Below are 13,120 nucleotides of genomic sequence, written 5' to 3' on the forward strand. Positions count from 1 at the left end.
TGCAAAATAACACGGTGTCAGTGATTTGATGTTTTAACTGATGGGGTTGCCAGATATGCTTCTCAGTGCTTCATGCATCATCAAATGCTTACAGTGTACAACTCTTCTGATGCTATGAATCATTCTGACACAAGCAGCTTGAGTGAGTGTTGTAATGTGTATTTACCTGGTTGTAGTGTTGCGGTTTTTGGGGAGTTTGGGTTGCCAAGGTTACGCAGAAATAGTGATGAAATCGTGACAGGAATGCACCTGTGTTCTGACACACTCTTCTCAAAGCCATGCTCCACACAAACTTGTCGCCTTGACAACATGATTTAATGATGAGATCCTCCCCTACAACTATCTTTGAAAAACAGACACCTCTATAGGAGAAAGCAGCCAACAGTAATCTCACAGATTACTTCAGTACATCCTTCTCCTATGATTATACGAGACACTGTTCTGCCATTTCAAAAGGGCAAGGCTGGATTGCATTGCGCACAAACAGTCGACATTCATGCAATTCTGATGACCTTGAATGCTGATGACACAGCATCACGTTTGTAACTAAACAGTCCAGATGAAACTGGAGTGCTCATGGCACCATTGTGTAATGTTCTAATTATTTATAATCTGTTATCATTATGGTCTTATGCACTGTGCTTTACATATTTAACTGTATTGCATAAATAATCACAAATATCTATACTAATAGAGATTTTGAGCTTTGAAGATGCTGCACTGAGGTTGCTGCTGCATTTTACATATCACTTGATATCCTGTGACTATAATGAAGTAATGTCATGAAATAGTGACATGTTCAGTGTTGCCTTAATGTTTTGTACTGCTAATAATCTTGTTTTAATTTATCAATATATGCAGTACAGGCAATATACTGGACCTTCTGTGTAAGCATATTAAATCTTGGACAGTAGTGAATTTAAAAGCTGCTACAATGCAGACAGCACATTGAATGAAGGCGAGAACGCGAGGGCATGGACAAGTGATCATCCCTATGTCATATTCCCTTCAAAGGCATCACCTTTCAGAGCTTTGGAGGGTTGAACATACATTTTAAAATCATCATGTTTTGAACCTGCAACAATATCTTGCGCTGTAAAAGAGATTGATAGAGAGAGACATAAAAAGACTGGATAAGAAATGGTTTTGGAATCAACATGATTTTTTTGCTGCTGTTTCCAAAAATCTTTACAAAAAATAAAAATCTTAACACAGATACGTAGAATTTACAACAAACAAACACACAAAAATACATATGCAGAATGAAAAGCATCAGCATCTTGACACATAACCAATTAACCATGTTTCAATACAGGTGCTGAAATATCAACAAGTTTAAAAATTCATGTCTGGGAAACATTACACTCTCTAGTAGGCCCTTTTTCTGTCACAGACCGCAGATGCCTGATTTATTGGGTGAGTAAGACATGCTTTTAATGAGGTGTTGTGTGCAAAGAAACAATGTACTTGTCTGCTGTGGGACCTGTGAAGTCACTCTGACCTGTATTAAACAAGACATGGTAAAATAACACATCGGCATATGCGAGTTTGAGCCCTCACTCCCTGACATTAGGCTACCGACCTGTTACATTCATTTTGTCTGCATTGTGGACGTTTTCACATGCATTTCTTATCACAAAACACATGCTGCTGTGAGACCTAATGTATCCAAATGCAAAAGTAATAATGATCGAAGTCTGAATTCCTTAAGATCTAAAGGACTGGAAACACTGGGATCCTTAACTAGATATCTTCATGGTAAAAGAACCTCCCTTTGATATTTATTTTCATCATACATTGGATTTAATAAGTTGTCATGAGCCTTGTGCAGAGAAAATGAGCCCTTGGGTTTGTTATAATGAAATGTGCTGCTACTAAGTCAAGTCAAGTCAAGTCAAGTCTGCTTTATTGTCAATTCTTCCACATGTACAGTACATACATACAGAGAATTGAAATTGCATTACTCTCAGACCCTTGGTGCATACAGTTAACATTAAACACGTTCAGATACAGATAATACAGTTTAAACATATGTATATACAACTATACAAATATACAAATGAGGATATTGTAGAAAACAATAAGAATTAGATCGATAAGTGGCATAAGGCACATGGCAGATAGAGTGCAAAACCAGTTAAATAGAAACAACACTGTGTAGATATATTTGTAGTGCAAAAGAGCTTATCAGTCTGAGGACATTGTAGAAAATAAAAAAAGAGAGATAGATAAAGTGCATAAGGCACATGGCAGAATAGATGGAGTGCAAACCAGTTGAATGTACAAAAACAAAACTGTGCAGATTTGTTTTGTTTTGTTTTGTTATGAGTGTAGTGCAAGAAGAGCTTATCAGTCTGTTAAAGTGACAAGTTCGGATAGCTTTTTGTCAGACTATCCGAAGAGGTAATTTGCAGTCAATGTTGGATAGGTAGTGATCAGCCAATGCTGCACAAGTGACAGGTGCCGGTGGGGGGGGGGGGGGGGGGGGGGGGGGGGGGGTGTCACAGAGTCAGAGTTCCTAGTGTGTTGCTGTGTTAAATGGGGGTGAAAGAGGGGAGGGGGGGCAAGGACGGGAGGGAGTTCAGCTTCCTGACAGCCTGATGTATGAAGCTGTCCTTCAGTCTGCTGGTCCTCGCCTGGAGACTCCGCAGTCTCCTCCCTGATGGCAGCAGACTGAAGAAGCTGTGTGTCGGGTGGGTGGGATCGCCTGCAATGCGGAGGGCTTTGCGGGTGAGACGGGTGCTGTAGATGTCCTGGAGGGAGGGGAGAGAGACACCAACGATCTTCTCAGCTGCTCTCACTATTCGTTGAAGTGACTTGCGGCAGGATGCGTTGCAAGCACCATACCACACAGTGATGCAGCTGGTTAGGATGCTCTCGATGGTGCCTCTGTAGAAGGTGCACATGATGGGGGTCGGGGCTCTGGCTCTTCTGAGTTTGCGGAGGAAGTAGAGACGCTGCTGTGCTTTCTTGGCCAGTGCTACAGTGTTGTTAGTCCAGGAGAGGTCCTCTGTGATGTGCACACCCAGGAACTTGGTGCTGCTCACTCTCTCCACAGTCGCACCGTTGATGGTCAGAGGGGCATGCTGAGTGTGTACTCTCCTGAAGTCAACAACAATCTCCTTCGTCTTCTTCACATTCAGAGAGAGATTGTTGTCACTGCACCACCCGGCCAGGCGGGTATACCAACAGAAAACAATTGATTTTATTACCCATAGAGTTGGTACCCTGGGCCTCTAAATTAATGTATACTCCTGCAAAATAACACAGTGTCAGTGATTTGATGTTTTAACTGATGGGGTTGCCAGATATGCTTCTCAGTGCTTCATGCATCATCAAATGCTTACAGTGTACAACTCTTCTGATGCTATGAATCATTCTGACACAAGCAGCTTGAGTGAGTGTTGTAAAGTGTATTTACCTGGTTGTAGTGTTGCGGTTTTTGGGAAGTTTGGGTTGCCAAGGTTACGCAGAAATAGTGAAATAGTGTTCTGACACACTCTTCTCAAAGCCATGCTCCACACAAACTTGTCGCCTTGACAACATGATTTAATGATGAGATCCTCCCCTACAACTATCTTTGAAAAACAGACACCTCTATAGGAGAAAGCAGCCAACAGTAATCTCACAGATTGCTTCAGTACATCCTTCTCCTATGATTATACGAGACACTGTTCTGCCATTTCAAAAGGGCAAGGCTGGATAGCATTGCGCACAAACGGTCGACATTCATAGGGTATGGTACCAATAAATGATAATTATTATTATTAAAAATTAAACAAAAGAATGAGTATTTTACAGTCAGAGGATAAAAGAACAGCTTTGTTATAAAACCCAGTCTTTAATTGATACACTGTAGCCTAGCGTTATAGTTTAATTAGTGTTGGGGAGCAATTAACTAACATAATTTTTAGCTGGCGTGTTTTAACAACATCAGAGCTGAGGGTATGGTCAAATGCTTTCACTTAACAGTCCTTTTCTGTCTGTCATCAAGTGCTGGAATGTTAAGCGTTCATCTTTAATGATCCTCATTTTCATAAAGTCTGAATTATTCTAGTGAATTCAATTCAATCCTAAACGGTACACTTATTATAGGTTTGTTTGAAAATTCTGAAATTATAGTGAATCGGCTCATTCATAATGGTGTGTTCTCTCAAAGTCTGATGCATTAGCAGAGGCGGGTAACGAAGTAACGAAGTACATTTGAGTATTGTACTTAAGTACACTTTTTGAGTATCTGTACTTTACTTGAGTATTATTTTTTCTGGAAACGTATGACTCTAACTTCACTACATTTGAAAGACAAATATTGTACTTTTCACTCCACTACATTTCTATCAAGGTCCTCGAAGTGGAAAGTCTTTACTATGTAGCAGCTTTGAAAGTCAGTGGGTGATTTTTTTCTTCTCTAAAACATGACTTTCTTTTTTTCAGACAGTTTATCGGTAATCACTCTTGTAGGGCTACATGAAGTGAATTCCCATTGTTTTAATACTGACCAGTTGCAAATGTGATATTTATTTACAACAATTCAATAATAATAAGTTAATATTGTGGTATATATTAGACACAATATTGTCTGATTTTGCTAAATTGTGTACGTGAAAATATTACTTATAAAGCCACAGAAGAACTGTTGTGCATCTCCTCATAAAAAACAATAGGTGTTGGACTTGAAGCAGCACTGCACAGACCGTTCTGTGTGTGACATCAAAGTATTGCGAGAGCGATTAGACAGCATTTTAAAATTTTTGTTTTGATGTCATATAAGTCTTGCTGTTTTGCTTTTTTGTTAAAGCAGTGTTGCTGTTGTAAGGTTATACGGCTACAGTTGTGTTGCTGGGTTTTAAAGCAGGTTAGATTTTTTTTCTTCCTTATCACTCTGTATCTACAGCAATTTCAGTGTCCACTCTGTTCAAATGTGGATGAATGGCTACACATAGATGTGTGCACACGCTGCCAGAGCTGTGTGAGATCACTATACCATCCTGCTTTTGTAGGAGTGCTAAACAATTGGTTTTGTTCTGTTTTTTCCCCCATTGGTTTTTAACATTCTAAAAGCTCTTTATTCCAAAGATACTACAAGCTAGTCAGTGTATTCAGTAGGTGTAATGTATTGTAAGTTGCTTCAGAGGTATTGCAAGTATTACATACAACATTAATAAAACAGTGCATTGATATAAAAAAAGGAAATTTACTTTTGGTACTTAAGTACTTTTAAAAGCAAGTACTTCGGTACTTTTACTTAAGTTTAAGTAAAAATATGTCTTTACAACTTTTACTTGTAATGGAGTAATATTTGACCAGCAGTATCTGTACTTTCACTCAAGTAATGGAGTTGTGTACTTTGTCCGGCTCTGTGCAATAGAGAATAAAACTGATTAGAGTCCCTGTATTGTGTACCGTTTTCACCTCAGTTAGCCTATGTACATATGGATGTTTTTGTTGTATCACTGTATTGTTCATACATTTATTGTCTTTTTTGTGCCAGAAATTCTGTTCAGTATGAATTATTTAAAATATCATTGGATAGTGTTTTTTTATATATAAAGTACACTTAAATGCAGTTAGCTACTTTTTGTTTCTAGCTAACCCTTTTATCACTATTATCATAGGCATATAGCTTGGCAAGGTCTGTATCCGATGTGTGTCTTCAACATATCAAATATGTATGTGTCTCTGAGTGTGTGTGTGTGTGTGTGTGTGTGTGTGTGTGTGTAGAAGGCACACAACACACTTTACAGTCTAGGCTATAGCACTAAGGCCTAGAATGGCATCTTTTGATTAGTTGTTTATAAGCGTAATCAAGGAAACATACCACGTATGAACATCCATACAGAACGCAATTTACAGCAGTCTCACTGCCATGGCAACTGCTGAGGCGGTCGAGAAATGATCACTTTAAATTCTTACCTTATGAACATCTCTTCATTATTATTTTAAAGATTTGGTAAAAACAGTTGAGAAAATGTAAATAATAATAATAATACACATTTAAGTGGTTTCTTTTATGATCATAAGACCTTATACAATATCATCCCTTTACTATAATTTCCTTTTGATATAATTTCTTCTCATTTCCTACCACTGCAAAATTAGATAGGCCTAATTTATTTTTCAATATCTTACTGCAGATTTATTCAATGTTAGCATAAAATGTGTCATTTCTAATAACAAGAAAGAAGCTAACAAGAAATAGTTAAGTTTGGGATTCAGCAGATATGTGTGTGTGTGTGTGTGTGTGTGTGTGTGGTAAGGGAGGGTTTGTTAGAGCAGGAAACAAGACAATTGAGGTACAGCTGCAAGACGTATCCAAGGCAACCAGGTTACCACTTCAGCTCAACAGTACAAAGAGATTTATAAATAAAAATTTAAATCATTAACATATTCTCTTCTGATCCTGCTTATTGCCTCAATTTATTAAACCCAGTTTTAACAGCCATACAGTTGTTTTCTGGGCTATAATTTGTGTCAGTGCATTACATAAATGTTGTTTATGCATTTCTTATTGCTTATGAGTCTCACACATACACACACATTTTGGTTCTTAGCGACCTAACAGCATCACAGGCAGGCGTTATGATTCATACTGATCTTGCCATTCATCATAATGACACTTCAACCACGCTGTCAAACTGCAGCACTGCAGGACCGTACTGCTTCCACACAGCATCACCACAACCAACAGTGTGTGTGTGTGTGTGAGAGAGAAAAGAAACAGAGCTTCAAAATCAGCTCCTGTTGGCTCTGCTGCACATGCAGTATGCTGTGTGTGGTGCTATTTGGATAAACTGTTTGTTTGCATTTAATATAAGTTTAATATAGTAGGCTATATGGTAAATAGCCTAATAGTTAAATATAGGCTACAAACATCTTCAACACCACAAAGAGTAATAACGAATTACTGCTTCAAAAAAAAAAAAAAAAAAAAATTTAAGAAACCTTATTTAGATAAACCGTAAATCAATGATCCCAAAGATAACTGGAAATATTTGCTTTATTAGAACCTACAAGACAAATAACTAAAACATTATAAATAAACAAACTATAAAAAAAATTAAAACAAGAAAAATCTATATGACAAAAAAAAAAACAAAAAAAAAAGACTTAATGTATTAATCGCTTTTATTGTGTGAACTGCCTATAACAAAACTTTAAACAGACAACTTCCCCGACTTCCTTTGTTGTCAATTAAAGCTTTTAGACTGATTTTTATGTGAAAGACAAGGGACGTTTTTGCCGGGAAATTCAAAAGAATGTGACGTTTACGCACGCAGCGCTTCCAAGAGCCTCTCTTACGTTCTACGACACATGAAACGAATGCTTATAAAAAGTTATTGCCGAAAGAGCTATTCTGTATTGTAAATTTAATGAAAAAGAAATGGATTAATTCAAACTAAAGGCTCACACAGCCAGATCTAGCGTATATTGTCTAATATATACGTTAGAATCAAACTATCATAAAAGTGTCATTTTTAATTGCCTCATATGTCGAAATGATGCCAGTGAATTGCAGAGCTGGTACTTAACTGCTGTTCTCTCACAGCTGTTTATTTTGTTACATACTTACATCTAAACGTCGCTGTCAGCAGCGTGGACGGTGCCGGGGTGTTTGTTATCGCTTCAAAAGGTATTTTCAACTTCTTTTTACTTCTAAGCAAAGAAGCAGGAGCATCGCTGTGTACAGTTGGGGAGTAACTAATTACAAAATAAATGTAACTGTAATCTGTTTTGTAATTAAATTACAGTTAGCTACTGTATCTGAAAATGCTAACACTTACAAAGGGGATTACATCTGAATATTTTCACACACACAAACAGATTTGATTGATTTCTTTACCAAATTGCATTGACTGCTATAAAATATGATACACTAATGTTTCAGGAGTCAGTGTTTCGCTAGTTAATCAAAAAAGGTCTTATTAGGCTACTTTCTGGCAAAAGGAATTAGTTACACTACTATTTACATTATCCCACTTTTCTTTCGCGCCCCACAAAAGTTGTAATTGCGTATATCTTTCCCACAAAATTCTTTTCAAATGTTACTAACAATATATTTCTGCCTCATCATTCACCAAATTCCACTGGATCGCTAGATATTACAAACGCTCAGTGGTGATTGATAGTGACATTTAAGTAAAAGTGTTGTATTATTCTCATTAATTGTGTAGCTTGAATTTCTCTGTTACCCATATACGATTATATTTCATGATATATTTTATCAAAAGAAATCACATAAGTTCATGAGAAAATGGTTCATTTTCGAAAAGATTTTCATTATAGTAATACAATTTATATTAGGATCAGAGGGATGTGAGTGGGCAAGCCATGTAATGCCAGAGTAAATAATGCCACAACTTACACATCGGTGTTCAGATCATCTTTTCTGCAAAGTCAATGTAAGCTTTTCCATATTCTCAGCTTGCCTGCTGCACTGGTGACTTCATGTGCCTGTGGAAGTCATGAAAATAAATCTAGGAATTATTAGATTGTTCAATTGCAAATCAGCAGGGGTTGAGGAGGCATCAAATGTAACTAAGCAACGAGCTGTTATATAACTGTAATATAATTACTGAAATTTTATTAGTAATTAGTTACACTACTACTTACTGCAAAAAGTAATATTATTACTGTAACTAGTTACTGCCAAACACTGCCAGGAGTTCAGAACACAGAATAGGACACATGCTTTTTCAATAACAGTTTTATTTCCTATTTGGGTTTCTTAAAAAATACTAACAATAGCTTTTCTAATCTTTTTTGTATCCTATCTATTTGTTTTCTTTTCTATTATACAATTAACAAAAGCAAAAAAGGCCCCTAACACTAGTTTGCTCTATTCTATCTCATTTATTTTTATTTATTATATAATTAAAGAAAAAAAAACCTTGCTACGTGTACTGCATTAACTTAACTGAGACTTGTTATAGCACTTGCATATCATTGCTCTTTTGTTGATTTTGATTGCTTCCATTGTCCTCATTTGTAAGTCGCTTTGGATAAAAGCATCTGCTAAATGATTAAATGTAAATAGTTACACTAAGTATTACATTTTAAATAGGGTAACTTGTAATCTGTTACCTATTACATTTCCAAATTAACCCTCCCAACACTGGCATACTGTATATCAGCTGAATCACTTTCAGTCTCTTGTACTTTACATGTGCACGAGCAGTAAATTGCTGGCGGCATTTTTAAATATATATTTAATATAAAAATATATTAAAAGCATAGTTTACTCAAAAAAGTTGTTTCAAACCTGTTTGAGTTTCTTCTGTGGAGCACAAAAAGAAGAAATTTTACAGAATGTTGGGAAAAATAGGATATCCATTTTTTGGTAATAAGATAATACTAAATTAAGTCCACGAAGGGTACTTGAATCTGTGGAGTACCTAAGAGAGAAAATCTTGGAATTAATTTAGAACACAAACTTTTCAGAGGTTTCTGCAATTTATTTTCCATTCCTCTAAACTGAACAGAAGGTACAGTTTTGAAAATCAAAAATAACACCTTTCACTTTCAAAGCAGTTCAGCTTCACACAATTGGCAATTACAATGGTAACAAGAGTATCTGCGTGTCATTATCTAGACACTCACAAACACACACCCATGCAAACGCTCTCACTTGCGCTCTCTCACACACACACACACACACACACACACACATACACACTGAAGGGAATGTAGTAGGAGAGACAGTGGAATGCAGGACAGATTTCACACACTCTCCTTCTGACCTCTCCTCCCCAAAATGAACAGAAATACAAAAATAAACACCCTTAAAAATTACAACTCATTTACAAACACCTAAGAAGGAAAAGAATAAAAACACAACAACAGGAAAAACAACAATATATCTGTCAAAGTTCTCCATGTTAAAAACAGGTTGCTTGGTTCAGTTTTGCATCCAGTAGAAGGTTACACTGTGTGTGTTTGTGATGGGACCTAATGCTCAGTAAAGTGCATTTGATGCATCAGCAGACAGGAAGAGAGAGAAATGAATTTGGGTGCTAATGTGGCTCTGGGCCTTCCTAACACTGACAGATATGATCGAGCTACATGAACTTTACAACCTCCGCCGTAAACATCACACCTAAAAGACATTTAACATTGAAATAACATTTTGTTTCAGTTTATGCAAATGTAAATACATTCATAAATTACATGTGGGGTTAGGAGAATCAAGCTGAGAAACTAGAGAAGTCTGAAACCGATGAGCGCAACTCCTCATGTGAATAAACACGACCGTAGCCAAAAAACTGAACTCAAATGACGTTTCCATGCATGGGTATTTCCCCCTGAAAGTAGAGGCTGAGAGATGGAGTCTCACACGTACGTACACATTCCGGCGTCCTAAACTGGAATCCTCTCGCTTTCGTGAATTTCTGATTGACTCCAGTTCCCATGGTTACGCTGCAGTTCTTAGGCCTATGTGTACTGGCCTTAAGAAGACCACACCCATCTGACCGAGAAAAACAGAAGCGGTACAAACCAGAGAAACACAAATGAAGTGGTAGAAAGAAAGAGCGCTCCGTTCGCGACACATGCAGAAGTGTCTCGGAGCGACGCAAGGCGTTTCTTTTTCATTTTTTTCATGTTTGTCTGTTTTGATTTCCCACCCCTCAGTAATTCACTTGGATATCATGCAATAGAGACGTGCAAAAAGATAACACCTAAATCCACAAAACACACTTTCATAAATGGCTGTGTTATGAATGCGTATAACATGTGTATGCCTACTCCATGCCGACCTACAGAGACAATATGACTTAAAAGCAGTGCGGAAGCCACAGGTCAAACGAATGCACAGGATGCCTCTACTGAGTGTATTAAAACCATATGGATGCATAAAACAATTCATCTCTTAGTCTATGCAGCTATGGGGTCAAAACAATGCTAACATTACGCCATGTCTTTTTTTTCCCTTTGCTGATTATCTTTTCATTGGAACTAAAAGATATTGATTGATTGGCACTTGTTCAATGCTTCTAAATAAGTTATCGATATCTAATGTTTCATCACACACCTACATGTCGAGAAGCTGTGAAGGTCTAGTTTGGCACAGGTTGACTATTATTACTGCGTCTATGTAATTAATATTAATACACCTCGTTTATACCCCTGTCGAAAAACGAGCACAATCCTAATCAACAGACCAGACGTTTTTTTTCCTCAACTAAAATATCTCTGTATATTATCAAATAGCAGCATTTTTTATTTTTTTTTTAACTTACGGTATTACAAAAAAGTACATGTAAACCTATTCATTCAAAATTTGTAGTAAATCCAAAGGCTCATACAACAGACATAACAAAACACAAAACTTGACAACATGCTACAATATTGCTTCCAATAGTTCTTTACATTTTAAGTCGATCTAAAATTATCAATGACGTAGATATGGACACCAGCACTCCAAAGAGAGCAACTCTAATGCGCAAACAAATCGCAAAGCTAATCTTAACCAGGCTTGATTGGCACTTTCATCATCCACACGAGTATAACGGATAATCACACACTGAAACCAACAGCGCAAGACTGCATTTAGACCACAAACTAGAGGAACTACACCAAAATACACAAAGAACATGAGACGCGACGGATTCCACAGTTTCATTTTTTTTTAAATGAAGGAAAATGCAGAAATGATCTTCGATAGTTCTCAGAGAGAGGAGAGAGAACACAGAGCACAAACGACAGTGACGTCATCGTTTGAGTTTGAGGTGGCTTTCACATCCATCTCCCGAAGGTTATTGTTTTTTTTTTTGTTTGTTTGTTTTTTTTTTCTTACCCAGAGTTCTTGGGTTTACAAACCTCTATGTTCTCTCAGAGCACAGATTCCCTGTTCTAGCTAGCTTAATGTAGAATACTGAATCAATCAGACAGAGAGCACGAGAATCTGATCACATGTATTAATGTTAGACTATGTGGCGTATTAATCCAGAGGTATGGTGTTCACGACAGGGCAGAATACCCATCGGCCCCTGTGGAGACACACACCCCCTGCAATAAACACACACACAACACATCCGTGGCGACTGGCAGCCTGGAAGGGAAGAAAGCGAAAGTGGAAAGGAGAGACAACAGAGAGCTGGAAAAGTGAGCAAGACATGAGGAAAGAAAAAGAGGTAGTGCAAAGACAGAGGGACGACACAGAGAGAGTGAGAGACAGAATTAATCCTAACCTCATGAGTGTCAACAAGCTGTTTTTCTCCAAATATAAATGACATCTCCTTTTCTGTAATCATATTACCCTCATATTGCTGCACCAAGTGCTTGTGCTTCTGAAACACAGTTTGATCTCCAAACAGTATTGAACAATAATTTATACTCAGAGAACCTGATGTCTCACGGCTGGTACTGAAACATAGTAAATAGTTCGGGAGTACATTAAGCGAATGGCATGTTAAATGGTATGTTGAACGGTATTTAAACAGCAATCATGAGAGATGTGGAAATGTTAATATTCCTCATAATTATGTAATGGATATAACTAGGTTACTCTCTCGCCCTCTCTCTCTCCGTCTCTCTCTCTCTCTTCCCTCCTTTTTCTACGTTTCCGCTTCCCCTCTAGCGAGTAGATTAGAGGGCTGGTAGTTGGAGGGAGATGATGAATGTCTTTTAGAGTGTGTATGTAGGTCAGCAGTAGATTGGACTGTGCAGTGTTGTTATATATAGAAGTCCAGGGTTCAAATGGAGATCTGCTAATTAATGACAGTCCTGGGTGCCGGGGGGCAGGGGGGGGGGGGGATCGGACCCTCGGCGACTTCTGGTCTTGCGAAAGAGCAAGGTAAACTACAGGTAGACGTTCCTACAGCGGAGCCTCGTGGCCCGTGTTCTTGTGCTCGCTAGGTTTCATTGCCTTATTCCGTCATGCTGTGTCTCAGTGGACACGCTCTCGATGGTGTGAAATATGTACAGTACATTCCATAGTTGTGATGGCGTCAGGCCGCTGGATTCACAGTGTGGTTCAGAGACGATCACTCGCCCTGTACAGGAGCTCCTGCTTACTCTCCATGCAAGAGCCAATTGCTGGCAAGACCGAAAATGCTGTTAGCAGCAAACATTTTGATGCAGTGTACAACTGTGGAATTAACTAATGAGTAACTATCACCAGCAG

This window comes from Barbus barbus (assembly GCF_936440315.1).
Source record: "Barbus barbus genome assembly, chromosome: 6".
In the NCBI taxonomy this organism is placed as follows: domain Eukaryota; kingdom Metazoa; phylum Chordata; class Actinopteri; order Cypriniformes; family Cyprinidae; genus Barbus; species Barbus barbus.